Raw genomic sequence first — 27,771 nt, forward strand, 5'->3', positions numbered from 1 at the left:
TTATTTCAGAGGTCTGGTGGCCCTTGAGAGCACAAGAAGACAGACAGATTAAGAAATCTCATTTGAGGCCTTTTAGTGAGGGGGAGGCCAACAGACGGCTCTTCACATATTGGATGAGAACGGTTTCCAGGAAGTGTTATGCTATTTAAATCACTTTTAAGACTTAATGCAGGAGTTCCGGGCTGTAACTGTGGATGAAACACGTACATCTACATTCATTCCCTCTAAAACCCTTATTAAAACCATAGTAAACTGATTTTTAACAAACTGCAATAAATCTACAAGGACAAGGAGAACAGAGGAGACAATGGTAACGCAATTTTGGAGGCCAGACAACAGAAGAGGGATGGTGATTGTCTTAGAAGATCCAAGCGACCATTCCCGAGCCAGAAGTGGGATTCGGTAAAAACCAACGCAGTTTATATTATACCACAGAATCCTAAAAAGGAACAACCACCCAAAGAACCAGGAATCCCAGGAATTAGGAGCAAAGGAGGGTCTAAGATAATGAGGATTGGGTAGATCAATTTGAGAGCGCTTAGATCCCTGGATCTCCTTACCTGCTGGTCTCCGTTTCCCATTGGCACGCTCATTCTGACCATATTTTCTTTTAGTTCTTTGGAACGTAACTTTCTCTTACATCTTTGGACATACTTATACTACTTAGAGTCTTTGCTAAATCCAACATCAGGACCATCTTGAGGTCAGTTTCTACCGACTGTTTGTTGTTTTTCATCTGGGTCACATTGTCCTGTTTTCTTGCCTGTGTAGGGATTTTAGATTGCTTAGTGGCCCCTGCGGATGATACCCTGGAGGTGCTCTAGGTTCAGTTATCTGCCAGACCTCCAGGATCTGTTTAATTCTCAGCCCTGTAGCAGCCTCTCGCCGGAAGCCCCGCGTAGCCTTTCCCTACACACGAGCGTCCCGGCTGTCAGCCAGCGGCTCACAGGGGACCTCCCACAGAGATTTCTGCCCCCCCCACGCATGAAGCAGCGTCCCTTCCAGTGCCATGACCTGTAGCTTGAAGCTGCTTCGGCAGCCCTGGACTGTGATCTCTGCTTCCTCAACACAGCCGGGCACCACCGTGTGCCACGATGGGGTTGGAAACCTGTTCCCCAGCAGACAGCCAAGACGATTTGGGGTCTATCTCCTGTTCCCCCTCTGAGATCAGTGTCATGCACTACCTGTTGTTCAGAGCCTGAGAATGGTTGCTCGTATCTTTTGTCCAGTTTCACGGTTGCTTTATGGCAGGAAGGCTAATCTGGTACCCGGATGACACCATCACTGGAACCCTTCCGGGATGTATTTTTATTTTCTTGTTATATCCTCCCTCCTGCCCTTCTTCATCTATCTAAGCCAGTTCTCTGTTTATTGGCTCCGATGAGAGATGAAGCGGTAATGAGAGGAGAAAACGATACAGTAGGCCCCCCTTATCCGCGGTTTCGTTTTCCACGGTTTAAGTTATCCACGGGCAGCGCAGTTCAGAAGCAGAGGGCATAGGCGAACGCCACGTCAGGGTGCCTACGTCACTCACCTCCCTTCACCTCATCATGTAGGCGTTTTATGTCACATCCTCACAGGAGGAAGGGCGAGAACAGTACAATAAGGTATTTTGAGAGAGAGAGAGACCACATTCACATAACTTTTATTACAGTACATTGTTAGATGGTTCTATTTTATTATTGTTGTTGTTAATCTCTTACTGAATTTATAAATGAAACTGTACCCTAAGTATGTATGTATGTATGTACAGGAAAAAATAGTTTATGGGTTCAGAATTATCCGTGGTTTCAGGCATCCCTTGGTGGGGGTGGTTTTGGAACATACTCCCTAGAGATAAAGGGGGGGGGGATCCTATAGTCCCAAAACAATAGTTTCCAGGGGCCTACACCTATAAGAAGACAGAATTCTAGGGGCAAATGGGTGGCTCGGTCGGTTAAGCGTCCGACTTCCGCTCAGGTCATGATCTCACTGCTCATGAGTTCGAGCCCCGTGTCGGGCTCTGTGCTGACAGCTCAGAGCTTGGAGCTTGCTTCGGATTCTGTGTCTCCCTCTCTCTGCCCCTCCCCTGCTCATGCTTTGTCTCTCAAAAAAAATAAACGTTAAAAAAGAAAAGAAGGAGAAGAAGACAGAATTCTCTATGGAGACCAGATAAAAAGCCCCTCACACAGAGGAAAAATAAATGAGGAATTAATTTGTGAGAACAGTGATGAGGTGGGTTCCAGAAAGAAAGGCCAGGGGCCCTGCTTCCCGGGAAGCACCCCAGGGAACACGATGGCAGAGAAGACACTAGCTGTCTAGGGTGTCAGGGCAAGCTGTGCCCCAGGCAGCCCCTCTAAGACCCCCAGGCCCTCGTCTGGCACCATAGCGGCAGAAAGATCCCCATGGCCCCCAAAGTGGGAAGGGAAGTTGAGGAGAGAGTCCGGAAGAAGGCACATGTACAGGAACAAGATACTTCTGGCTGACTCTGGGGAAACATAAGGACCACCCACCCTCCCCACGTTGGCACAACATGAGCCTCTAGAACACAGGTACCATTCAGCAGAAAGGAAAGAAGAGCCCCGATTCCTGAGATTAATTTGCTGTCACTCCGGCCAGTTGGGAGCCCAAAACATAGAATTATCTCAAAATAAAGACAATATTGGGGTGCCTGGGTGGCTCAGTCGGTTAAGCGTCCGACTTCGGCTCCAGTCACGATCTCGCGGGCCGTGAGTTCGAGCCCCACATCGGGCTCTGTGCTGACAGCTCAGAGCCTGGAGCCTGCTTCAGATTCTGTGTCTCCCTCTCTCTCTGACCCTCCCCCCTTCATGCTCTGTCTCTGCTCTGTCTCTTAAAAATGAATAAATATTAAAAAAAACACTTTTTTTAAATAAAGAAAATACCATTTATCACACACCTGAGTTGGTAAACTGAGATTCATGCTACGATAGGAAAGACCACCGTTTGTAAGGACTTGACAGAGCACTTTATATCCATTACCTCATTTAACCTCATTTCATGTGATGGGAGTTCACGACACGTGACAGGGCAGATGTCCCCAACGGGCATTTACTCTGTGCCAGGCCTTATGCTAAGGGCCTCGTGTCGCTTAATTCTCATCCTAATCCTGTGAGACGTGCACCACCACCTCAATTCTACAAATGTGAAAACAAATTCAGTTTTTAGAGTCGAAACTGCTAGAAGCTTTATTTTATGTTACTAGATCCAGGAGGCTAATAGGAGAATCTACAATATGATTTATAAAGTGAGTTTCTTTTTAGTTTAAATACACAAATTCTGTTTTCTTTTCTACAACAAACGTTCTAAGATTAAAGGAATGAATAATCTTCTTAGCCAAATATTATATTCTTTGCAGTTAACATTGTTCTTGCTACTTTATCTTTCTGTACTTTCGTTTGGATATTTCCCATTGGCCCGTTTTCAAGTTTACCAACCTCTTGCCTCTGCTGTGTCCAACTCTGCCGCTCAGCCCATCGGAATTCTTTATTTCAGATGTTACATGTGTCCACTCTGGAATGTTCATTTGGCTTTTACAGATTCCAGTTCTCTGTTGAAATTCCCCATCTGGTCCCCATTTTGTCTGTTGCCCCCACTATTTTCTTTAACATATTTAAATAGTTATTTATTTATTTATTTATTTTAACATTTATTTCTTTTTGAGACAGAGAGAGAGCATGAACAGGGGAGGGTCAGAGAAAGAGGGAGACACAGAATCTGAAACAGGCTCCAGGCTCTGAGCTGTCAGCACAGAGCCCGACGCGGGGCTCGAACCCACGGACCGCGAGATAACGACCTGAGCCGAAGTCGGACGCTTAGCCGACTGAGCCACCCGGGCGCCCCTTAAATAGTTATTTTAAATCCTTGACATCCAGATTAGATGTGGGTCTACTTTTGTTGCCTCACTTTTCCCCTCTTGATGATCAGGTGCATTGCCCTGCTGTATCAGTTTCCTATTGCTGCTATAAGAAATGACCACAAATGTAGTGGTCTAAGACAATGATGATTTATTATCTTACAGTTCCGGAGGTCAGAGGTCCAGAATCAGTCTCGTGGGGCTAAAGTCGAGGTATTGGCAGAGCTGGTTGCTTCTGGAAGCTCCAAGGAAGCATCCAGTTTTGTCTTTTCCAGCTTCTCGGGGGACCTGCATTCCTTGACTTGTGATCCCGTCTCCCCATAACTCCAACTTACTGCTTCTACCTTAATGCCTCCTTCTACTGACTACGACCCTCCTGCCTCCTTATAAGGACCCCTGTGCTTTTATTGGGTCCCCCTGGATAAACCAGGATAATGTCTCCATCTTAAAATCCTTAATCACATCTGCAAAGTCTCTACATTCACAGGCTCCAGGAATTAGGACAGACATATCTTGGGGAGGCCAATGTTCAGTCTACGATTACCTGCTTTTTCGATGACTTATAATGTTCTATTATATGCCAAATATTGTGTATAAAAGAGTCACAGAAGTTGAAGTTAACTATATTTCCCCCGGAGGGTTTACCCATCCTCCGGAAGGCACCATAGCTTAAAGGGATGATGCCTCAACCCAATCAGAATGGAGCTGAGTTGAAGTGAGTGGCAACTTTAGTTAGACTCTGTCCACCCCTGTTTTTAATTACCATGAGAATGAGATCTGCCTTGTGTTTGTTGCAGGCCCTTCCCTTTAGCGGGACTCGGCCTTCTAAACACTAAGAGAATGCAGATCTTACCCTGCCTTTCCAGCCAAGGCCCCAGCCAGGCCCTCCCCTATCCCCTGCCCCCAGTCTACCCCAGCACTTACCAAATATCCCATGGGCAAAAGAGCCTCATATCTAGATTCTAGCCTGTAACAATAGCCTGAGTGGCCTCAACAGTTCAGTGTAAACCAAGCCCAGTCGTTAGCCTATGACCAGACTTCACAAATGACCCAGGGAAAAAATGACCAACAATCTCAGCTCACCCAGAATGGGCTCTTCCTTCTCTGTTTTCCACTGCTCTTTGATGTCTTTAAAAATATGATGAGTCGGGGAGGGGTGCCTGGGTGGCTCAGCTGGTTGAGCATCCAACTTCGGTCAGGTCATGATCTCCCGGTTCGTGGGTTCAGGCCCCATATGGGGCTCATGGAGCCTGAGCCTGCTTTGGATTCTGCGTCTCTGTCTCCTCTGCCCCTCCCACACCCCGCGCGCGGGCGCGCTCTCTCTCTCTCTCTCTCTCTCAAAAATAAATAAATAAACTTAAACAAATATATATGATTTTTGTAGCTTATCCTTCCCCCCCAACTGCTGCAGCAGGAATGATGACGTACTGATACCTACTACATCCTACTCCGAGACAGAAGTTCCTTGTGGATAACACCGAATATTCTGGAAGAACTTTGCCGCTATCACTGGATATCTCAGAAAGCTTCCTAAATCTTCTCAGCAAACATAACACAAGGCAGGCTGTGTATACATAACCTTAACTTTATTTACTTATTTTTAAAATTTTATTTATTTTTTTAGTAATTTCTACACCCAATGTGGGCCTCAAACTCACGACCCTAGATCATGGGTTGCAATCTTGATTGACTGAACCAGCAGGCACCCCTAACCTTAAATTCAGTTAAGATCTTGCTTCATCTATTTGGTCTCTTAACTGTTAATGTTTTTTACTTTGCTCCTGAGTGATTAGGAGTGTAAATATACTTATCTTACTAGAACATACTTTGGAAATTCAATGTTGTTGATGTAATAGGATTTGTTCTTCCTAAGGTTTATAAAATACCATTGCAGCCTCTAGTTTTTGTATTTTTAGAAGTCTGTATTTAATACTATGAATGGGTAACACTCTCAGATGTGTAAATGTGGAAAGATAGAAAAGGATATACAGAGAAGTCTTTCTACGATTCTTTCACCCATTTACTGAGTTACCGTTCCACAACACGTATCTTTGATTATTAGTTTCTTATCAGAAAAAATTAAATGCATTTGCAAGCCGATACATAGAAACACTATTTTCCCCTCGTATTATTACATAAACAGTAGTATATTATGCCTATAGTTTGCACCTTGCAAATTTTTTAAGTATGAAAGGGAACTTAACATCTCATGAACTTGACCGCACTGCAGGATCCAGGGCGTCGGACAATCCAATCAGAACCCAGTTTCTTTCCCTATCTTGCCTGTACTCTCCTCTGTGGTGGTTTTTCCCAGGCTAGCTCCCACTCCTCCTCCACCTGGTGCTCCCTTCGCAGTCCCAGCTCCAAGATGACACCCTAACAGGTTGACAACCCCACCAGAAAGGGGACATCTGCACTGCTCCCAGTACATTCTAGCAACCGACCGGCTGGAACCACGGGCCCATCCCTGAACCAATCACGGAGGCCTAGACAGCGGGAGATGCTGATTGGCCAGCCGGAAGTCACGTGACCGCCTCTGGGGCTCCAGGCGTGAGAAGCCATTCCCGCAACGGCCAGAGCCGCGTGGCCTGGGAGTCAGAAGGGGTGGCTCTCCGAAGGGATATCAAGATGCGGCGAACAGACGGTCCTCCACGGGTGAAAACGACAGATGTTTACCGCGGAAGGTTCTCTTTTGTTGCCTTTGGGGTTTTGGGGGGGGGGGAGCTTTTTCATGCCTGGAAGCTCTTATGGTATGCCCAACACACACGTGGCCGCGGTGACACACTAGCGTCTTGGAGAGTGTCCCAGCGTGGAGAAGCGCTGCTCAAACCGTTTTTCTGGATTCTGTATTTGTGTGCCTGACATCTCCTAACCACAGGCCCGTCCGAACAGCCAAGGTTGTTTATATCTCGCGTGCGATGCTGCTTTTGCAAGCTCTGAAAGTCCTACTCAAACCCTCCCGCCTGTCCTACGCCCACACCCACAGGCCCCTCCTTTATATAACCCTCGATCCCTTTCCCCTGCCCTAGATCAACCCAGGGTTTGGGGCCAGACATCTAGGGACAGCCCCTATGCCCCCAATCCTGCTGGAATTATTCAGACTAGGACTTTATCAGGTAAACATTCGAAAGCAAAACAGAGGAGGTGGGGGTGGGGGGGTGAGCAGGGAAAGGTCTGGGACAGCCAGGAGACAGGGGAAAAAAAAAAAAAGGAAAAACTTTACCCATCTAGAGATACAGCTGTCTGGCTGTTCTGAAAGATTTTTTTTAAGTTTATTTATTTATTTTGAGAGAGAGAGAGAGAATCCCAAGTAGGATTGAACTCACAAACTGTGAGGTCATAACCTGAGCCAAAAAACAAGGTCTGGCGCCCCTAAAAGATTTTAAGAGGAAAAAAAAGATGTGTGTTGGGAATCTTCCAAGAAAGGGACAGGTTAGGTTGTGGAAATATTGGGGCTCTTCTCTCTCCGTCTTTCCTCTTATCAGCTGGAGACAGAAACTAGAAACCACTCTTTTGGGCAGCTAAAAGCCTGAAACAGGAGAAAAACAGTAGGCAGAGAAAAAAGAACAAAACATCCCTAGATGCAGAGGGAGAAAATAAAAGGTAACTAAATAGATTTTGTATCTATATAATATTTTAACACAAATGTATAACAGATACTTTACATATGTATACATGATATCTAACTAAAAGACATTTCCTTAATTTGACCCAATTGGAAATCCAAAGTTTATATACAAAAAACTTACATACTAAAACAATTTGTATAACAAAAAGATAAAAACAGGGATGATTGTCTTTTGTGTGTCTGCAGCCAAAGCTCTAAATTAACTCTAGCAGTTGCAAAATGTACCAATTGACAAAACTTTATGGTTTTAATACTGGGGCTCAAATTGTAGTTAGAGCCAGAGATTCCACTAAACTTAAACATCGTGCCTGCTATAATCTTAAGAAAGTAATTAAATATAAGCTAGAGAAAAAAAAAAAAACAACTTAGGAATGTCTCACTTTATAGCCTTGCCTAAATTTTCCATAGTCAGAATACCCATTGCCCTAAAAATATGCCATATTGGACAAACATGCTCTAATGCAATCAACAATAAATTAAAACTAAATCCTTGGCTGGGGCACCTGGGTGGCTCAGTTGGGTAAGCGTTTGACTCTTGATTTCAGGTCAGGTTGTGATCTCGTGTTTCGCGAGATCTAACCCCGAGCCAGGCTCCGCACTGACAGTGCAGAGCCTGCTTGGGTTCTCTCTCTCTCTCCCTCTCTCTCTCTGCCCCTCCGCCACTCATTTGTGTGTGCTCTCTCTCTGGCTCTCAAAATAAATAAACATTTTTTGAAAACCCAACAAACTAAATCTTTAGCAGTTACAGATTGGCTCAATACACTGGACTCCAGACACCCCTTAGTTGAAATAACTATTATGGCCCAATGTAAGTTACAGTAGGGCCTTCAAGGATTAAAACCTAATTAACAAAGGGGTGATGATCCCCACTGCTTCTCCATTTGACAGGCCAATTTCGCCTGTTTCTTAAACCTGGAAAATACAAAAGGTGCTGTATCAGCTTGGGTTGTCATAACCAAATACCACAGAATGGGTGACTTCAATAGCAGGAATTTATTTTCTCACAGTTATGGAAGCTGGGAAGTCCAAGATCAAGGTGTTGGCTGATTCAGTTTCTGGTCAGGCCTCTCTTCCCGGCCTGTAGGCCTTCTCACTGTGTCCTCACGTGGCCTTGCATGTGTGGTGCAGGGAAAAAGAAATCTCTCTCTTCCTCTTTTTGTAAAGCCACCAGTCCTGTTGGACTAGGGGCCCACCCTCATGACCTCATTTTTTTTTTTTTTAACGTTTTTATTTATTTTTGAGACAGAGAGAGACAGCACGAACGGGGGAGGGGCAGAGAGAGAGGGAGACACAGAATCAGAAGCAGGCTCCAGGCTCTGAGCCATCAGCCCAGAGCCCAACGCGGGGCTTGAACTCACGGACCGCAAGATCGTGAGCTGAAGTTGGACGCTTAACTGACTGAGCCACCCAGGCGCCCCTCTCATGAACTCATTTAATCTTAGTTGTGTCCGTAAAGGCCTTATCTCCAAATACCGTCCCAGTGGGGGTGGGGCTTCAATGTATCAGTTTTGGAAGGAGACTAATATTCAGTCTGCAACAGGTGACTCGTGGTGGATTACTGCATCATTAATGCTCTGGCCCTCATACCCAACATCTAATATTATTAAAATTACTGAATCTAGGGGCGCCTGGGTGGCTCAGTCGGTTGAGCATTTCAAGTCTTGATTTTGGCTCAAGTTGTGTTGCCAGGGTCATGGGATTGAGCCCCAAGTGGGGCTCTGTGCTGAACGTGGAGCCTGTTTAAGATTCTCTCTCTCTCTCTCTCTCTCTCTCTCTCTCTCTCTCTCTCTTTCTCCCCCCTCCCCGCCTCTTTCCCCAACTTGTGCTCACTCTCACTCGTTCTCAAAAATAAATTTACTGAATCTATCCAGTCAGTAATGGGTTTATATTTTGCTCTTATAAATGTGGCTAATACATTACATCGAGTCCCCGTTTCAACAGCCTCTCATCTGTGCTCTGCCTTCACCTCTGAGGGGACACAACGTAGCTTTTCCAGGCATGGGGAGCCTCAACAGATTTCCCACTGCATGCAGTCTGTGCAGATAAGATCTTCACCGTGTCCACCAGGAGCACAGGTATGCCATGATGACATCTTTCTGCAAGGAGACTCATTTGACACACTCATTGTGGACATATAGTTCCTGTACCTTTTAGTCCTTTGGGGGGCTGGTGGCAACATACTCCTCATTTACAAGTTTTACTTCCAAATTAAAATCAGCGGGCACTCCCATTAATGCCCTCAGAAACCCCTTCACTGTAGAGTCTTTGGCAACCTCTTCTTATGCCTCCTGGAGTTTCTAGACTACTTACGATGGCAATAAGTTGCTCAAAGGCTTGTGATGCAAGAAACGAGCCCTCTAAGCCTCATGCTGTACGCTATTAAAACAATGATAACTGGCTACACACTGGACTCTCCTGGAAATAGAGGCTCTCATAGACCCTGAGGCTGTGACCTTCCGTATCCAACTGGGCCACCCATTGTGCTTTGGGTCATGGAGACTGACTCCCACAAGACACCTGCCTCATGACCTGAGATCATGACCTGAGCCGAAGTCGGACGCTTAACCCTATGAGCCACCCAGGCACCCCTTCAACATGTTTTTAATACAGTTTGCAAATTTGACAAAAATATTATTAGAGGGGCACCTGGGTGGCTCAGTCGGTTGGACAGCTGACTTTGACCCAGGTCATGATCTTGCAGTTTGTGAGTTCGAGCCCTGCGTCAGGCTCTGTGCCAACAGCTCAGAGCCTGGAGCCTGCTTTGGATTCTGTGTCTCCCTCTCTCTGCCCTTCCCCTGGTAGTGCTCTGTCTCTCTCTCTCTCTCTCTCTCTCTCTCTCCCTCAAAAATAAATAAACATTAAAAAAATTTAAAAATACATTATTAGAGGCCAAAAATTTCAAGTCTGTTTTTTTTTTGGCTAATGCCATATAAATGGAAAACTGAGTTATGGGCTGGCCTGGAAGGACTCCTTATACTTCCCACCTGTTCCTCTTTTTCACGCTCATAGTAAAATGCTCTGAAAATGTTTCCTGTGTTGTTTCAAGCAACTTAGGCCCTACTTCCTGAAAGTCTCCGCTACTGTCACCTGAAAGTTTCCTTGGTACCAGACAGCCACAGGGCCAACTGTTCTGTGTTTTGTTTTTTACATTCTGTATTTGCCCTTTTGACATCTGCTAAACACACTGCCAAATGAAGAGCCAAAGCGTGTGATCCTACTTTTTCAAGCACAGAAAGTCATATCAGAAACCCTGCAGCCAATCTCAAGTCCCTAACACAGCCGCCTCCTTATCTGACTCTCCTACCCTATGCCAATGTTTGCCCTGGATGAAATCATTTCAGGGCCAGGTACTAGACATCTGGGAACAGTCCCCAAGCCTGGGGCCTTCACACTTCACAGGATTATTCACACTAGCCAATCCCAAGCCACTTTCCCTGCCCTGGCTTGCCTTCCCTGTACGAACCCCGATTAAGTGTCTGGCTTAGGTTTCTCCTTGCTCCTCTCTGCGTCCTGACCACACCTGTTGCTTCCCCACGTGGCCCCGTGTGGCGTGCTTCCTCCTCTCAGGAAACACAGAGTAATAAAATCTCTCTGTGTCCTCACTCAGTCACTTCTATAAATTAAAATTTTACAGGTTCAATGGAGACAGGAGCCACTGCTCAGTTCTCAGACCCAGAATACCAGGCTCGTGTGCATACCTGTGTATCCCTGTGTGTGTCAAAGTGTATAGGACATAAAATTTAACATTAAACATCTTACGTGTACAGTTGAGTGACGTCAGTTACATTCACAGTGTTGTGCAACCATCACCAGCATCCATCTCCAGACCTCTTTTATCATCCCAAACAAATTTTACCTGTTTAACAGCAACTCCTTCTTATACCCTCCACCCCAAACCCTGGTAACCACTACTTTACTTTCTGCCTCCGAATTCTGGGTACCTGATGTTAGTGGAATCACACAGTAATTGTCCTTCTGTGCCTGGCTTATTTTATTTAGTGTAATTTCTTCAAGGTTCATATTGTTACATGTGTCAGAATTTTATCCCTTTTTAAGACTGAATAATATTCCGTTGCCTATAGATATCATATTTGTTTATCCACTCATCTGCCAATAGATGTGGTTTTTTGGCTATTGTCAATAACAATGCTATGAGCATTGGTGTACAAATGTCATTCTCCACATAACAACCAAAAAGAGCTTTCTAAAATCTGTTCAAGTTACTTGTGTTTTGTTTTGTTTTTGTTGCAGTTTTATACCTTTATTTGACAATCAGTGATTAGCTCCCATCCACATTACTGGTCTGTGGATTTTTGAAAGTGGTGACAGGTACAGAGGCAACTAACGTATAGAGCTGTATTGGTGAATCTTCATCCTCGTTATGTTTTCTAGCCTACCGCACACGGATACGGTGTGGAACATTCCTTACACCTTTCGGCCCAGAAAGTTTCCATCTGGAGTTTCCATCTCCCTCCTGGAAAATTTCTGGATCTCTTTGAGTACCCGAGGGGCACGCTTCTTGAACTCCACTCCATGGATGTGCTCGTGAATGTTGATGATGTGTTCTCTGGTCAGTACCTCAGTGATGGCAGAATGGCCCGTCTCCTTCTCACCACCCTGCTATGCAGGAGCCATTCTGCTGGGCCCAGGGTTGGAAAGGAACTATCCAAGTTACTCTTCTCCTGAAAACCTTCTATAGTAAGTTAAACAACAAGGAGATACCATTAAACATCCTGCAGAATGGCTAAAATGAAAAGGATTGGCAATTTCAATGTTGATGAAGATACAGATAATGGGACACTTACACGGTGTTAGTGGTAGTATAAAATGATACACCCGCTTTGGAAACATGACTGTTTCTACCAAAGGTAAATATACGCTTACCCCTATGGCCCAGAAACCCTATTCCTAGATACTGTTTACCCCCCAAGAAGAAGTGATGCATACGATCACAAAAGACTTACGTAAAAACGTCCACAGCAGTTTTATTTATGATAGCCAAAGGGAAAAAACTCAAATGTCCATCATTAGATGAATGGATAAATAAATTGTAGCATGCTCATACAATTGCATACTGTTGATAAAAGAATGGTTTTTAAAATCAAGTATAATCATGACTCTTATAAAGACATAAAATAAACACATGTCAAAGGTTTTATTTAACTCATTAATTAATGAGATCCAGAAAGATAGTACAAAGGAAAATTCAAAGTACCACACATATATACTATAGAGAAATAATGAAATACTTTACAAATAGATGCAAAACTGGCAGAACTGATCAAATTGACAATAATTAAATGCGTTCCTCTGGACACAATTTGCATTTCTATAGACAAGAACCTGTCTTTAAAACAATTTAGAGATGTTCTTTACCTCGAAGACAATGAAAGGCATAGAGCCTACATGGGATCAGATACCCCTGAGGGTGTGCTAGACAACACCTTATTTTTCACTGGACAAAAAGGATTTTGGGGGCCATTTCACAGTTTTCACAAAATTGGTAATAAAAGAGAATGAGTCTCTGGTACATACAATATAAATAAAGCTCACAGATACTATGTTGAGAAAAAAAAAAAAAAGCAGTTATAGAATATACACTGTGTAATACCAGGTTGCTGCTGGGGGGAGAGCGAGCTGGGAAGCTCCACAAGGGAATCTTACCAGGTGCTGGAAATGGTACGTACCTTGATCTGGGTGGTGGAGATACATACATATACACGTATATGTAAAATCATTGATTTCACTTAATATTATGGCACCAGGCTCTCCCCTATCCCACTTGTCGCCACATCCAACAATTGCCACTTACCTTTAGGGTGCAGTCCAAACCGCGATCTGGTCCGTTTCCTCTCGAGTATCATCTCTCCATATTGCTCACTTCCCTGCCATTTCCTCAAAGGTACCTTATTGTTGTCTTTCCAGTTTCCTGGCCTTTGCTTCCAAATCATACCTCTTACTCATCTCTCAGAATCCCACCTAAAGCTGTCACTCTGTGGATGTGTCCTTCCTAGGTACTCCCATAATATGATCACTATTCCTATCGCTTTTGTCATCAATGTGCAAGTGTCCGCCTCCGCCACCGACGTCTACGTCTAACATCCTGTGCGCTCCATGAGAAAGTTCTCAAGAGCTTCGCACAATGACTGGCACTAGGGAAGGCAGAAATGTGAAGGACAATGAAGAAAAAAGCTAAAGGAGAATTCAGGCAGTGTGTGGCCCCGGCAATTTCAGCTGGGTTTCACACCTCATTGAGTTCTGAGACGACCCGATCATTCTGGGTAGTACCCTCCTTTTGAGTCTAAGTGTACTCAGCTTTCTCTTTTGGTAGATTTTTCATACCTTGTACCTTGTCTCCATCTTGCTTCCTATTTGGCCATTTGGCTATTAAAAACCTGCTTTTGCTTTTTCCTGTAGACAGTAATTTAACAATGTGTTTTGTTTGACTGCAGTGTTATTTTTGTAGCATTTTAAAATCGGCGGATTTCACACATAAACACGTTTTCAATTTTTATTAGAAGAGAAGGGAAGTTAGGAAGGGAGGAAAAGTAGAGAGGGAAGCGGAAGGGTGGGAGGAAAAGAAGGAAGGGAAGGACATTAAAAAAAAAAGATCTGGCATCACAGAGCCCACAGTCGCGCGTGTCAACAATCAACTGGAACAGCAGCATGGCTTCTCACTCAGGTACCTCACCTGTCCACCGAGGCATCTGAGTTTGAGATCCCTTTCCCCGTCAATGACAATTTACAGTCGCTCACGTATTGGGGCAGAGGCCAGCTCTACAAGGGGGTGGAGAGCAGAATCCCCCCAAGTCTCACAGAGACAGCGGATAAGAGCCAAAGAGGCAGGGGTGCAGAGCTTTGACCTGGCCTGTGGGAACTGCCTAGTCTCAGGCTCCTCTCAGTTCCGGGGTTTTTCACCCCAGCTCGCTTCTAGGCGCCTGTCTTCTTTAAAGCCTCCCCCGACGGTAAGAAACACAAGGACAACAAAGATCCCGAGCGTGCCGGAAGCCCACGTTGAACCACGGTCACCTGACCTCGGATCTCAGACTCTGATTGGGTGTTGGGAACACCCCGCCCCAGCAGCCCACGGGGGCGGGGACAGGTACCACGGGGCAAGGGCACTGGTCGGTCTCCTCAGGAAGCAACCAATCGGAATCGGCCGGCTTCCGGCGCGAAGTGAGCTGGCGCGCGGCGCGGTGCTGCGGCGGCGGCGCGGGGAGTTTGGACCGGGGTTCCGCCCGCTGCGGGCCTGCCGGAGAGGTGAGTGCGGCGCGCTGGAACTTGACAGGACTGCGGGCCCGGCGCCGCCCAGCCCCGCTCCCGGCGACCCGGCCCGGGGCCGGAGAGGAAGGTTCTCCGTTGCCCGTCCCAGTTGGGCGAGGCCCGCGGAGCCCTCTGTCGCGGCCCGTAGCCCGAGAGAACGCGAGAAAAAGCACGCGTGTTCCCAGATGGGGAAACAGGCCCCGGGGGTGGGGCCGGGATCGCCCCCGGGGTCGGTGGAAGAGCCGGCCTGGCACCCATTGTGTTGTTGTTGGTGTACTCCGGTACCTACCACAGGGCCAGGCACACTGCAGTCTGTGGATGATACCAGCCCAGACCTCTGGCACTTCCCCCATCTCCCCGGTGAAGACCGAAACTGTGCTTTTTCTCGAGCTTTCCACGGTCACGAGCCGGGCTACTGTATTTTGGGCGTACTGTGTGCCACGTGCCTGGGACCCATTTGGTTACAATCGTAGCCCCACAATACCTCCGCAGAGGGAGGTGGTTAAGGACACAGACCGCATCACTTTTCCTGGCTTCGAATCCGGGCTCTTCCACCTACTAGCTCTGTGATTGTCCACTCGTCATTTAAACTAAGTGCCTCGGTTTCCTTCTGTCGTGTAGGGGAAATCATCTCTTCTGCACCCTGGAGGTTTTGTTAGGATTAAGTGGCTTAATATATACAATAAGTGCTCCAAAGGGGACTTGCTACATGGTAAGGGTTCTGTTATCACCATCACCCGGAGAAGTAGGTAAAATTGTCCTCATTTTTGACAAGGAGAATCTAAAGCACAAAGAGCTTGTCCCTGTGTGGAAAGAGCTGCCTGACTCCCAGGCATCTGCCACAACACCAGGCTTCCTCTCATAGTCCTCACCTGCCCTCAGGTTACTCAGAACTTTGGGCACCTATTGGCCTGAGATGGAGCAGGCACCTGACAGCTCCTGGTGCCACCAATGTAGATAAGTAGCGTTCCTGTGCCCCTGTCAAGGTTAAGGGACAGTAATGGCAGAGCCTGGGTTAGAGGTCAGAAATTGGGAAAGAAGGCAGAAGTATTCCGTATGGGAAATGAAAATAGACCTAAATTGAACAAACATTTTGTTAGCTAGGCTGCTGTCAGAAAGTAGCTTATAGGGGCGCCTGGGTGGCTCAGTCAGTTAAGCGTCCAAATTCGGCTCAGGTCGCGATCAAATGATTAGTGGATTCAAGCCCCTCCTTGGGCTCTGTGCTGACAGCTCGGAGCCTGGAGCCTGGAGCCTGCTTCGATTCTGTGTCTCTGTCTCTCTGTCTCTGTCTCTCTCCCCCCAAAATAAATAAACATCAGAAAGCAGCTTATGGTCTCCTTGGAAGAAGCGAAAATTTCTGGGTTTTGAGTTCCTTTCAGTGGCAGTCGTGATGATGATAGCTACCACATACGTTCTGTATCTTTTTTTTTTCTTAATTTTTTTTTAATGAGAGAATGATGGAGGGGCAGAGAGAGGGAGTGAGAGAGAGAGAGAGAGAGAGAGAGAATCCTAAGCAGACTCTGCACTGTCAGCGCAGAGCCCGATGTGGGGTTCAGACCCACCAACCGTGGGTTGATCATGACCTGAACCGAAATCTAGAGTCAGATGCTCAACCAACTGAGCCACCCAGGCATTTCAGCGTTCTATTTCTAATCCACTGACTGGGAAAGGTAGCTCTTGCCTTCACTTTACTGATAAACCCAGAGTTAAAAAAACTGGGCAAAGCCCATAGTGTTAGATGTGTAGTAAAAGAACAACATTCAGATAAATCATATGCATCCACTTTGGGGTAGTCAGTATTATCTGTGAGGAGGGAGGGAAGAGAAGGAGATGAGTGGAGTGAATGATGGATGTGTGTGATTTTAAATACATCCAAAATGTTTTATGTCTTTGAAAGAGAAACAGGACAGAATTTAACTTCTTAAATTTGGTTGGTGAATACATGGGTGTCAACTTTTTATTGTATGTTTGAAATTTAAAATTAAAAGGAATGTGTATAAAAGTTAAACATAAATATATTGTTAATACTAATTTTAACTAAGGGGTGCCTGGATGGCTCAGTCAGTTAAGCATTGACTCTTAATATCAGCCCAGGTCATGATCCCATCATTCGTGGGATCGAGCCCCAAGTCAGGCTCTGTGTTGACAGTATGAAGCCTACTTAGGATTCTGTCTCCCTCTCTCTGCCCGTCCCCTGCTTGCTCTCTCTCAAAATGAATAAATAAATATTTTAAAAAATACTAATTTTAACTAAATAGATATTTTAACATCAATATATGTTTTTTATATTTCTTATATATTTCTTTCCTTTTTTAATGTTAATTTATTTTTCAGAGAGAGTGAGCAAGAGCTGGGGAGGGCAGAGAGACGGGGACAGAGGATTCGAAGCAGGCTCTGCACTGACAGCGGAGAGCCCAGTGTCGGGCTTGACCTTGTGAACTGTGAGACCATGACCTGAGCCGAAGTTGGATGCTTAACTGAGCCACCCAGGCACCCCAATATATATTTCTCTTAAGGGAAAAAAGGATAGAACAAAGAGGTCCAAAGTAATTGCAAAATACTCTCGGGAGCTAAATGCTGAAAGCCCCAGTGGGTCTCCATTGCCCGTAGTGTGATCCCCGAGGTTTTTAAACAGTCTCCAGCCACCTGCTATGTGCCTCAGACTTGGTACAAATAGTGCATAGACTACCCTTCACATCTGCACCCTGTCTGGAAGGTTTCACCTGGGCTCCAATTCAATGTTCTTTGGAAAGCTTCTGTACGATTTTCTTGAGTTTTTCCTTCATCTGGGAAGCCATAGACTCACCCCCACCTCCTTTTGAAATTGAGGTATAGTTGAAGCACAATGTTACATTAGTTTCAGGTGTACATCATAGTGAGTTGACGACTCTATATGCTAGCTCACCACAAGCATAACTACCATCTGTCACCACACAAGGCTGTTACAGTACCACTGACTATTGCCTAGGCTGTACCTTTCAACCCCTCGACTTAGTCATTTCATTACTGGAAGCCTGTACCTCCCACTCATCTGTTTTGCCCATTTTGCCCATGTCCCTCCCTCCTCTCTGACAGCCATGAGTTTATTCTCCGTATTTGTGTGTCTGTTTCTGTGGGAAGTCACATTTTGTGTTTGTTTGTTTTTTTAAGTCTTATTTAAGTAATCTCAACACCCAACGTGGGGCTCGCACGCACAACCCCGGGATCAAGAGTTGGGTGCACTTCCTACTGAGCCAGCCAGGTACTCCAGGAAGTCCTAGACTTTTAAGAAGAAACCTTTTCTCGTGGGACTTACTTCACTAAGTTGTAATTATTTGTTGCCATGTCTGTTTCTGCCAGCCTAGGAGCTCACTGAGGGGAGTAATTATGTCTTGCCCATCTCTGTACTCTAGTGCCTAGCATGATGTCTGGCATTGAGTGAAAAATACAAGTTGAAGTCAATTTGTGAAAGGTCTTGGGGTTATGACATGGATTTTGTTCTCTAGAATCACAAGGAACTATTGAGTTTTCTTTGTTTAAAAATTCCTGTATCTTAATGAAACATATTTGCAGTATCCAGGAAAATACTACAGTCATGATCGTGTCTTTAAATCATATCAGCTATTTTCCTTTTTCATGAGTCCTTTACAAATTTTAGCTATGCAGCCTTCTTAGCTGTAAGCATAATGCACTCATGATTTAGTCTTTTGTTTTCCCAATATTAAATTATTCCATGCAGCTACTCAGTCTTCATGGTTGCCATTTACCTTATAAATTATCACAGTATTCCACTCTCCTTGATTTAATAGGTATGAAATGTTGCTTCATACTATTAATTACTAGAAAAGTTGAATGTTTCTTCCTAAGTTTATTTAATGTCTATATATTCTGGTGAACTGTGTGTTTATACTCCTGGATCATTTGTTCATGGCAACTTGGATGTTCTTTGTATGGTTTTGTTTATTTGTTTGTTTGAGTAGGCTCCAACATGGGAGCCTCGTGACCCTGAGATCAAGACCTGAGCCGAGATCAAGGGTCAGACACTGACTGAGCCACCCATGTGCCCTTCTTTGTATGTTTGTAATGTTAATCCTTTATTTGTTTTTGCTAATTTTTCTTTCTCAAATTTTTTGAGAAAGATACGTAATACCTTAGAAAGTACATAGTATATATAATTTAAAGAATAATTATTAAAAAATTATAAAGTTTAATTACACGTTAAAATTATGTAAACATAAAGATAATTATAAAGTTTCAATTGCACACAACCCTCAAACAGATCGAAAAATAGGTATTATTGGTACCCCAGAAGTGTGGCTCCCCTCGTCGTAACTTCCTCCCCACACTAGAGACAACTTCTCTGATTTTGTGGTAATTTTCTTGTCTTCATGGTATATTCTGTGTATGCATCCATAAGTAATATAGTTCAGTCTTGCCTGGTTTTGAGATCTACAAATAGGGTGAGAATTTATGTATTCTACTTTGTCTTGTTTGCTTCAACATTATGTTTGTGAGAGTCTTTCATATTGTAGATACAGGTTTTTTTAATTTTTTACATTAATTTTAGTAAAAATTTATGTGATCACTATAGAATATTCCTTTATGTGATTGTTGCTACAGTTTATCCATTCTGGAGTTTTTTTGTTTGTTTGTTTATTTTTATCCTTCCTGCTTTGATGGCATTTGGATTGGTTTCAGATTTTGGCTATTGATGTTGTTGGAAATTTCTTGTGCATATGTCCTCGGGTGCGTGTTCATGAATTTGTAAACGTAACTCAGAAAACTACTGGGTCAAAGAATATGTGTACCTTTTACCTTCCTAAAGGCCAAATTGTTTTCAAAAGTGGTTGCACCTCCCTTCCACCAGTGTGTGAGACTTAACCATTGTCCCACATCTTTGCTAATATTTGATACTGTGTTTAAAAAAATGTTTTTTTATGTTTTTATTTTATTTTTGAGAGAGAGTGCGAGTGGGGGAGAGGCAGAGAGAGAGGGAGACAGAATCTGAAACAGGCTCCAGGCTCTGAGCTGTCACCACAGAGCCTGACGTGGGGCTCGAACTCACGAACCACAAGATCATGGCCTGAGCCAAAGTCGGAAGCTCAACCAACTGAGCCGCCCAGGTGCCCCCCATTTGATATTGTGTTTTTATTTTTGCCTCTTTAGTAGGTATATGTATAGTAGTATTTTCTTGTGGTTTCAATCCCCTAGACTATTGTGAAGTTGAGGACCTTAATTGTGTTTATGGACTGTTTCTGCATTTTAAAAGAGCCTGTTCAGGTTTTTTGTCTTTCTTTGCAACTGTCTTACAGGAATTGTTTATACGTTCCTTACACTATTTGTCAGTTGTATATATTGCAAATGTCTTCTCTGTGGCTTTTAAACACAGATTTAATAATATGTTGGTCACCTGTTTTTAAAATATCTTTTATTGTGAAATATGTTCTATTTCATAGAGAAAAGTGCAAAGAACACCTGTGTATGAGTTAACATCGCAGGCCTGAGACTTCTCTTTAGAAAGTCCTGCTTGCAAGATTGGTTCTTGGCTGGCGAGTGGGAACTGGGCTTTTGAAACCTCTCCTACGTCAACATGGTTGTTTTGCCCACCTGGAACTCTAACGCCTGCTTTTATTCTGAGAGTCCACGTTTTTGGTGGGCAGAGGGTGCTTCTGGGACCAGCCCCCAATAAAAACCCTAGACTTTGAGTCTCTGACACGTTTCCTGGGGCAGAAATGTTGCACGTAGCTGCGTCTTCATTGAGAGAATGTGCCCTCGTGAGAGGAGAGAGCACAGGAAGGTGGCACCTGGATTCCCCCAGACTCTGCCTGGTGTGTCTTTTCCCCTTGCTGATCTGGCTGTGTGTCCTTAGCTGTTGGTAGGACTATGTGCTGAGTCCTGTAAGTTATTCCAGCAAATCAGTGAATGTTAGGGCGAGGTCTCTGGGGACTCCTGAAATAGCTTAATGATGTATTTATCAAAGCACATACCCCTGTACTTATGTCTCGGGTAAGAAATAGGGCATAGCTAACACCTTCAGAAGCCCTGTGTGTGTCCTGTTCACCCTCTATCCCAAAGATAATCGTTATCCTGACTTTTGTGTAATCGGTACCTTGCTTTTCTCTGTACTCAGCTGTTTCAAAAGTCTTGGTGCTGTTCCAAGCTAAATGACACATAAAAGATTCTTAAATAATTCAATTTTATTTTTTTCTTTTTTGTTAGTGCTTTTTGTATCTTATTTGAGAAATCCCTTAAAATGACAAGTTCTATTCACTTGAAAGTGACTTATGTGTCTGGAGTGAAGTAGGGTGTAAATTTCCTTTCTTCCCCATGTAGATATCCAGGGTACCAGCACCAACTACCGAAAAGACTCATTTGCTAGTGTTCTGTGGTGATAAATGTCATAAATTGTTATAAATTGTGCACGGGCTTGTTTCTGGGTGCTTTATTCTCTTCCACTGGCCTTCCTGTCCTTACACCATCACCCCTATGTTTTTAAAGAGTTTTTTTCTGTTTGTGTTGTTAAATCTTTATATGTCTGGCAGGGCAAGCCTTGACCACAGACAGTTCTGTTTCTTTGTGAGTGCAAGTTAATTTTTAAAGAAATTTGTCCATTTCATCTAAATTTAATTTTATTGGCACATTATTCAGAATCTGTTATGACATTTTTTAAGTTTATTATTTATTTTGAGAAAGAGAGAGGAAGCACGAGGTGCAGGGCAGAGAGAGAGGGGGAGAGAGAGAATCCCAAGCAGGCTCTGCACTGTCAGTGTGGAACCCAGTGCTGGGTCAGACTCACAAATGGTGAGATCATGACCTGAACCAAAACCAAGAGCCGGCCGCTTAACCTACTGAGCCACCCAGACGCCCCTGAAAACGATGTTTTAATGTCTGTGGGGAATATAGTTAATTTTAAGTCTCTTCTTTCACTCCTGATACTGATTTGTGTCTTTTCTCTTGTTCTTGCTAAGTGTTTTCACAGAAACACTTCTTTCTCTTTTCTCATCAGGCTTAGTTTGTTTTATATCTTCTAACTTCATTGAATAGATGCTTTCTGCTCATATTTAGCCTTCTTTTCTAACAATGAAGGCTGTACATTTCCCTGTCACTACCTCTTACGTTGCATATCACATTTTTATATGTGGACTTTCATTATTATTCAGTTCCAAATATATTCCAGTACCCATTGTGATATCTTACTTGATCCATGGTTTATTTGCAAGTATATTTACTTCCAAACATGAGATTTCTTTTTTTTTTATTTTTTAAATTTTTATTTATTTATTTTTTAATATTTTTAACATTTATTCATTTTTGAAAGACAGAGACAGAGCACAAGCAGGGGAGGGGCAGAGAGAGGCAGACACAGAATCCAAAGTAGGTTCCAGGCTCGAAGCTGTCAGCACAGAGCCCGATGTGGGGCTTGAACTCACAGCCGTGAGATCATGACCTGAGCCAAAGTCAGATGCTTAACCGACTGCACCACCCAGGTGCCCCTTACATTTTTTATTTTTAAAAAAATCTATGGCAAAGCAAGATCAGTACAGTAATGAAATATCTGCTTAAGTGTACATTTACATTCATAAAAATAGTTCGTATGTTAGGTCGCAAGAAAAAGGTTAGTAATTTCCATAAAGTAGAAATGTTACAAACAATCCTTACCGCTATGCAACAAAACTAGAAATTTAAAAAGAAATTTTAAAACCCATATGGAACATTAAAACCCTTTAATTGAAGAACTGTTAGATGTTGGGGCACTTGGGTGATTCAGTCAGTAAACTGTCTGACTTCAGCTCAGGTCATGATCTAAATGGTTCGTGGGTTCGAGCCCCGAGTTTGGCTCTGTGCTGCCAGTGCAGAGCCCACTTCAGATCCTCTGTCCCCTTCTCTCTCTGTCCCTCACCTGCTGGCACCCTCTCTCCCTCTCTCTCTCAAAAATAAACATTAAAAATAAATAAAGAATGAATAAAGAACTATTGGATGGAAAGGAAATACAAATTGAAGTAAAGGATTCCTGAAGACTAATGAAATGAAAACCTAACAAATAGGATTCTGTAAGATATGTATAAAGTAGTGGTTGGGGGGAAATTTATTGGCTTAAACACATTATAAACTTAGGGAAGAAAACACCTGAAGTAAATTCCAGACTTAGAAAGTTAGAATAAAAACAACAAAGTAAAACAAGAGAAAGCACAAGAGAATAGAAATAAAGATCGAAGCAGAGGTCAATGAGATGGAGAACAGAAAAATGTTTGATTGAGAAATCACAATCTTAGATCTTAGACAGTTTAACAAACCAGGTAAACTAATGCTAATTTAAGAAAATTGGGAGAAATCACAAATACAAAATAACAAATGAGAAGTGGGAAAAAAATTTTTAATGATATTAATTTGCATACTTCTGTGTTAAATGAATTTGAAAATTCAAATGAAATGGATAATTATTTAGAAAAATGCAATTTACCAAAAGTGATGCCAGCAAAGATTAGAAGTTAAATAACTCAATTTTCATAGCATGTGGTTATGAAAAAACTGTCTCACTGGAAGCAGAAAAACACACCAGATGTAAATGGTTTCACAGAGAAATTCTGTTGAAAATTTTAAGAGTCCAGATAATCCCAGTGCTAAATACATTGTTTCAGAGCATAGGAAATGAAGGAAAACTTCCAAATTATTTTTTTATTAGTTACTTTGTATTATTACAATCGTCAATTTAGTCGTCTTTAGTTGGTGAAGGGCTAAAGTGAAATAAAATTTGCCCAAAACTTTTCAGTCTTCTAAGATGTCGTTGGGTTTTGTTTTTTTTAAAAACAACTTTATTGATCTACAATAAACTGCAAATATGTAAAGCATACACTTTGATCAGTTTTGCTGTGAGGTACCATGACTGCAGTCAGGTTCATGAACATACTCATCTCTCCCAGAAGCTTCCTCGTGCCCCTTTGTAACGCCTCCCTCCTGCTCTCCTTCCCCTAGTTCAGAATGAAGAACTCCTATAGTTCTTAAACAAACAACAACCCAATTAAAAGTGGGCAGAGGATCTGAATGGGCATTTTGTCAGAGAAGATACACAGATGGCCAAAAAGCACATGGAAAGATGCTCACCACCGCTAATTTATTAGAGAAATGCGTGTCGAAAACACTAGATATCATCTCACACTCATTAGGATGGTTACTGTAAAAACAAAACAAAGACAACAAACATAAAATAACAAGTGTTGGTGAGGATGTGGAGAAATGAGGATATGGAGAAATTGTGCACTGTTGGTGGGGATGTAGAATGGAACAGACACTGTGGAATGTAGTATGGCTATTCCTCAAAAAACGAAAAATAATAGAATTACTGTGTGATCTACAAATTCCACTTCTGGGTATATACCCAAAAGAATTGAAAGCAGGGTTTCAGAGATACTCATACACACGTGTTCACAGCATCATTATTCACAGTAGCCAAAAAGTGGAAGCAACCCAGATGTCTGTGGACAGAAGAGTGGATGGGCAAAATCTGTGAGATCCATACAATGGAATATCATTGAGCTTTAAAAAAGGAAGGAAATTCTGTCACATGCTACAGCGTGAATAATCCTTGAAGACCATATGCTGAGAAACAAACCAGTCACAAAAAGACAAACACTGTATGGTTCCACTAACATGAAATGGAGACAGAAAGAATGGTGATGATCGGGGACTGGGGGAGGGGGAGGGAGAGAATTATTATTTAACAGGGATAGAAGCTCAGTTTTGCAAGATGAAAAAGTTCTGGCAGTTGGTTGCACGACAACGTGAACGCACTTTATACCACTGAACTGCACGCTTAAAGATGATTAAGATGGTAAATTTTACATTATGTGTATTTTAGCGCTTTTGAAAATAAAGAAGAGGGGCGCCTGGGTGGCTCAGTCAGTTAAGCATCCGACTTTAGCTCAGGTCATGCTCTCACGGTTGGTGGGTTTAAGCCCCGTGTCCGGCTCTGTGCTGACAGCTAGGAGCCTGGAGCCTGCTTCGGATTCTGTGTCCCCCTCTCTCTCTGCCCCTCCCTCCCTTCCACTCTGTCTCTCTCTCTGTCTCTCTCTCTCTCTCTCTCTCAAAAATAAACAAACATTAAAACAATTAAAAAATAAATTAAAAAATAAAAATAAAAAAGAGTGCACGAGCCAGCTTGAAGGAGCTCACTACTCCTAATCAAATACAAAACCATTTGAGCATGAAAATAATGACAGCAATAGATTACAACCCACCAAATACATGAGGAATCAATCCTTACTGATAAAAAGCGAATAGGGGAAAAGGGAAAGTTCTTTCCAGTAGCATGCCAGCTACAAGAGTGATGGATGGGGTTATGAAAACCATCATTATACGGCCGTACTGTTTACAGTCATACTATTATTTCTTCAGTCATGAGTCATTAGCGGATACTAAAACAGTTACTTTTTTCCAATTATCTTTTTATTATTGATTTCTGGCATAACTACATTTGGTTGGAGAACATGTGACTTTAATCCATTGAAATAGTTGGGACTTGCCTTATGGCCTAGTTCGTGGTCAGCTTGTGTAAGTGTCTGTTCTTGAAAAGAATGTACATCTTGTAGTTGCAAAGGTGGCGTTATTCAAGTCTTCTGGGTGGTTCCTGATTTTTGTAGTTGCTTGTTTTATCCATTACTGAGAGCTAATTTTAAATCTAGAATTATAGTCTGTTTCCTGTCATTCTATCAGTTTTGCTTCACGTGTCTTGCAGTTACTTTATGGGCCATACAAATTTAAAGTTGTCATATCTTTCTGGTGAATTGAATTCTTTGTCATTATAACAGTGGCCTGTTTATCTCTGGTAAGGCTTTCTGTCTTAAAATCTGTTTTGTCTGCTACTAATATAAAAACCTTAGCTGTCTTCTGGTGAGTTTTCACGTTTTTTTTTAATCTTCTTACTCACTTCTGAGAGACAGAGCACGAGTGGTGGAGGGGCAGAGAGAGAGAGGGAGACACGGAATCCGAAGCAGGCTCCAGGCTCTGAGCTATCAGCTCAGAGCCTGAAGTGGGGCTCGAATCCACAAACTATGAGATCATGACCTGATCCGAAGTTGGACCCTCAATCGATTGAGCCACCCAGATGCTCCTTATCTTTTTACTTTTAACCTCTCTGTACAACCCAGTGTTTTGGACATGTTTCTAACAAACAGCAAATACAGTAGTTAGATCTCATTTTTTAAGTTCGGATTGATAAACTTTTTAGCCAAAGTAATTGTTCAGTTTATATTTATTGTAATCAACAGATATTTTGACTTAAACCTACTACTACCTTCTTTTGTACTTTGTATTTTTTTTCCCTTTCTTTCCTTTTTAATAGCTTCCTTTTAAGTGAGTTTTTTTTTTAGATCATTTCATTTTTCCCTTCTAGATTTTAAGGTGCATGCTCTGTTTTTATACTTCAGTGGTTACCTAGAAAGCACAGCGTGCGTATCTGTCCTCTCAAGTCGGCAATTAATCAGCACCTCCCACCCCTCATAACACAGAGGCCTTGGAGCATATTAAATCTCTTTACCTCACTTATGTGTCATTACCTTCGGGTATTGTAACTCTTTGGTTTTTTAGCCCTGTTGCTTTGTGCAGTCAAAGTTTGTTTAGAGTTAGCCACATGTTTCACCACCTCCTTGATTCTTTCAGTCCAGCCGTCGTCATCTGAGAACTTACATCTAGGCTCACTTTTCAACTACCTTAAATATTAAATACATCCTTCAGAATCTCATTTAATGAGACTCACTGGTGGCAGACTTGGTTTTGATTATTTGAAAATGTTTTTATTTCATCTTGATTTTGTTTTAATAACAAGTTTGACTTGTAATTCACGTAGTCCGAAATTAACCCATTTAAAGAGTACAACTCAGTGGCTCTTATTATATTCCTAGATTTGTGCAGCCATCGTCACGGTTGATTTTAGAACATTGCCATCAGCCCAAAGAGGACCTCCACACCCCTTGCTGTCACCCCCCAATCTGCTCACCACCACCCTCCCCCTCCTCCCCCCAGGTAGTTACTAATCCACTTTCTTTATACAGATGTGCTTATTTCGGACATTTCATATACATAGAATCGTACCATGTGTGGTTTTTTGTGTCTGGCTTCTTTCACTCGGCTAGTACTTCAAGGTTCGTCATTATCGTAGCATTTATCAGTATTGAATATGTATTTTCAGTTCTTTTGAGTATATGTCGAGGAGTGAAATGGCTGGTTACTCTGTGTTTAATCTTTGAAAGTGCTGCCAGACTTTTCCAACGCAGCTGCACCATTTTATATGCTCAACAACAGCGTATGAAGATTCCAGTTTCTCTGCATCCTCACCATCACTTACTATCTGTTGCTTTTGTTACAGGCAGTTTTAAAAGTAACAGCTTTATTGGGATGTAATTCATATATCACAAGATTCATCCTTTTAAAGTATACAATTCAGTCTCAATTTTTGAAGGACGTTTTTGCTGGGAAAAGAGTTCTAGGTTATTTTCTATCAGCACGTTGAAAATAACATTCTGCCGTCTTCTGATTTTCATTTTTGAAGAGAAATCAATTTTCTATCCAAATGTTGCACAATGATGTATTTCGGTGTGGGTTTCTTTTTATCTATCCTGCTCAGAATTTGTTTGCTTTCTTGAATCTGAAGATTTGTCTTTCATTATGGAAACACCCCAGCTGTTATCTTTTCAGGTATTAATTCTGACCCGGTTTCTCCTCTCTTTCTGGAACTAGATTTCTGTTTAGATTTCTGTAATACTTTCTTACCGTACCTTCATGTCTTCTTACTTCTCGTATTTTCCACCTCTTTTTTCTTTCCTTTAAGTTTGTTTGCTTGCTTATTTTTGAGAGAGAAAGTGAGTGATGGAGGGGCAGAGAGAGGAGAGAGAGAATCCCAAGCAGGCCTTGCCCTGTCGGCACAGAGTCCGACAAAGTGTGAGGTCATCACCTGAGCCGAAATCAAGAGTCGGACGCTCAACTGACTGAGCCACCCAGGCCCACATCCACCTGTTTTCTTTCTCTCTCTGTGTGTACGCATTTGTTAAGTCGA

The 27,771-nt window shown here is 42.9% G+C and overlaps 1 protein-coding gene and 1 pseudogene across 2 annotated transcripts in view; one reads left to right on the top strand and one right to left on the bottom strand.

Annotated features, from left to right (window-relative positions):
- Positions 1-11,454: 11,454 nt before the first annotated feature.
- On the bottom strand, positions 11,455-14,165 carry LOC131515993 (large ribosomal subunit protein eL31-like; annotated as a pseudogene).
- A 449-nt stretch (positions 14,166-14,614) lies between these two features.
- Positions 14,615-27,771, top strand: part of BLM (BLM RecQ like helicase) — an 88,936-nt gene continuing 75,779 nt past the window's right edge. For both annotated transcript variants that reach the window (XM_058736499.1, XM_058736501.1), the window contains exon 1: positions 14,615-14,741. The gene's annotated coding sequence lies outside the window, so the exon portion shown is untranslated. The remainder of the gene's footprint in view (positions 14,742-27,771) is intronic.

Source organism: Neofelis nebulosa, chromosome 7 (assembly GCF_028018385.1).
Source record: "Neofelis nebulosa isolate mNeoNeb1 chromosome 7, mNeoNeb1.pri, whole genome shotgun sequence".
NCBI lineage: Eukaryota > Metazoa > Chordata > Mammalia > Carnivora > Felidae > Neofelis > Neofelis nebulosa.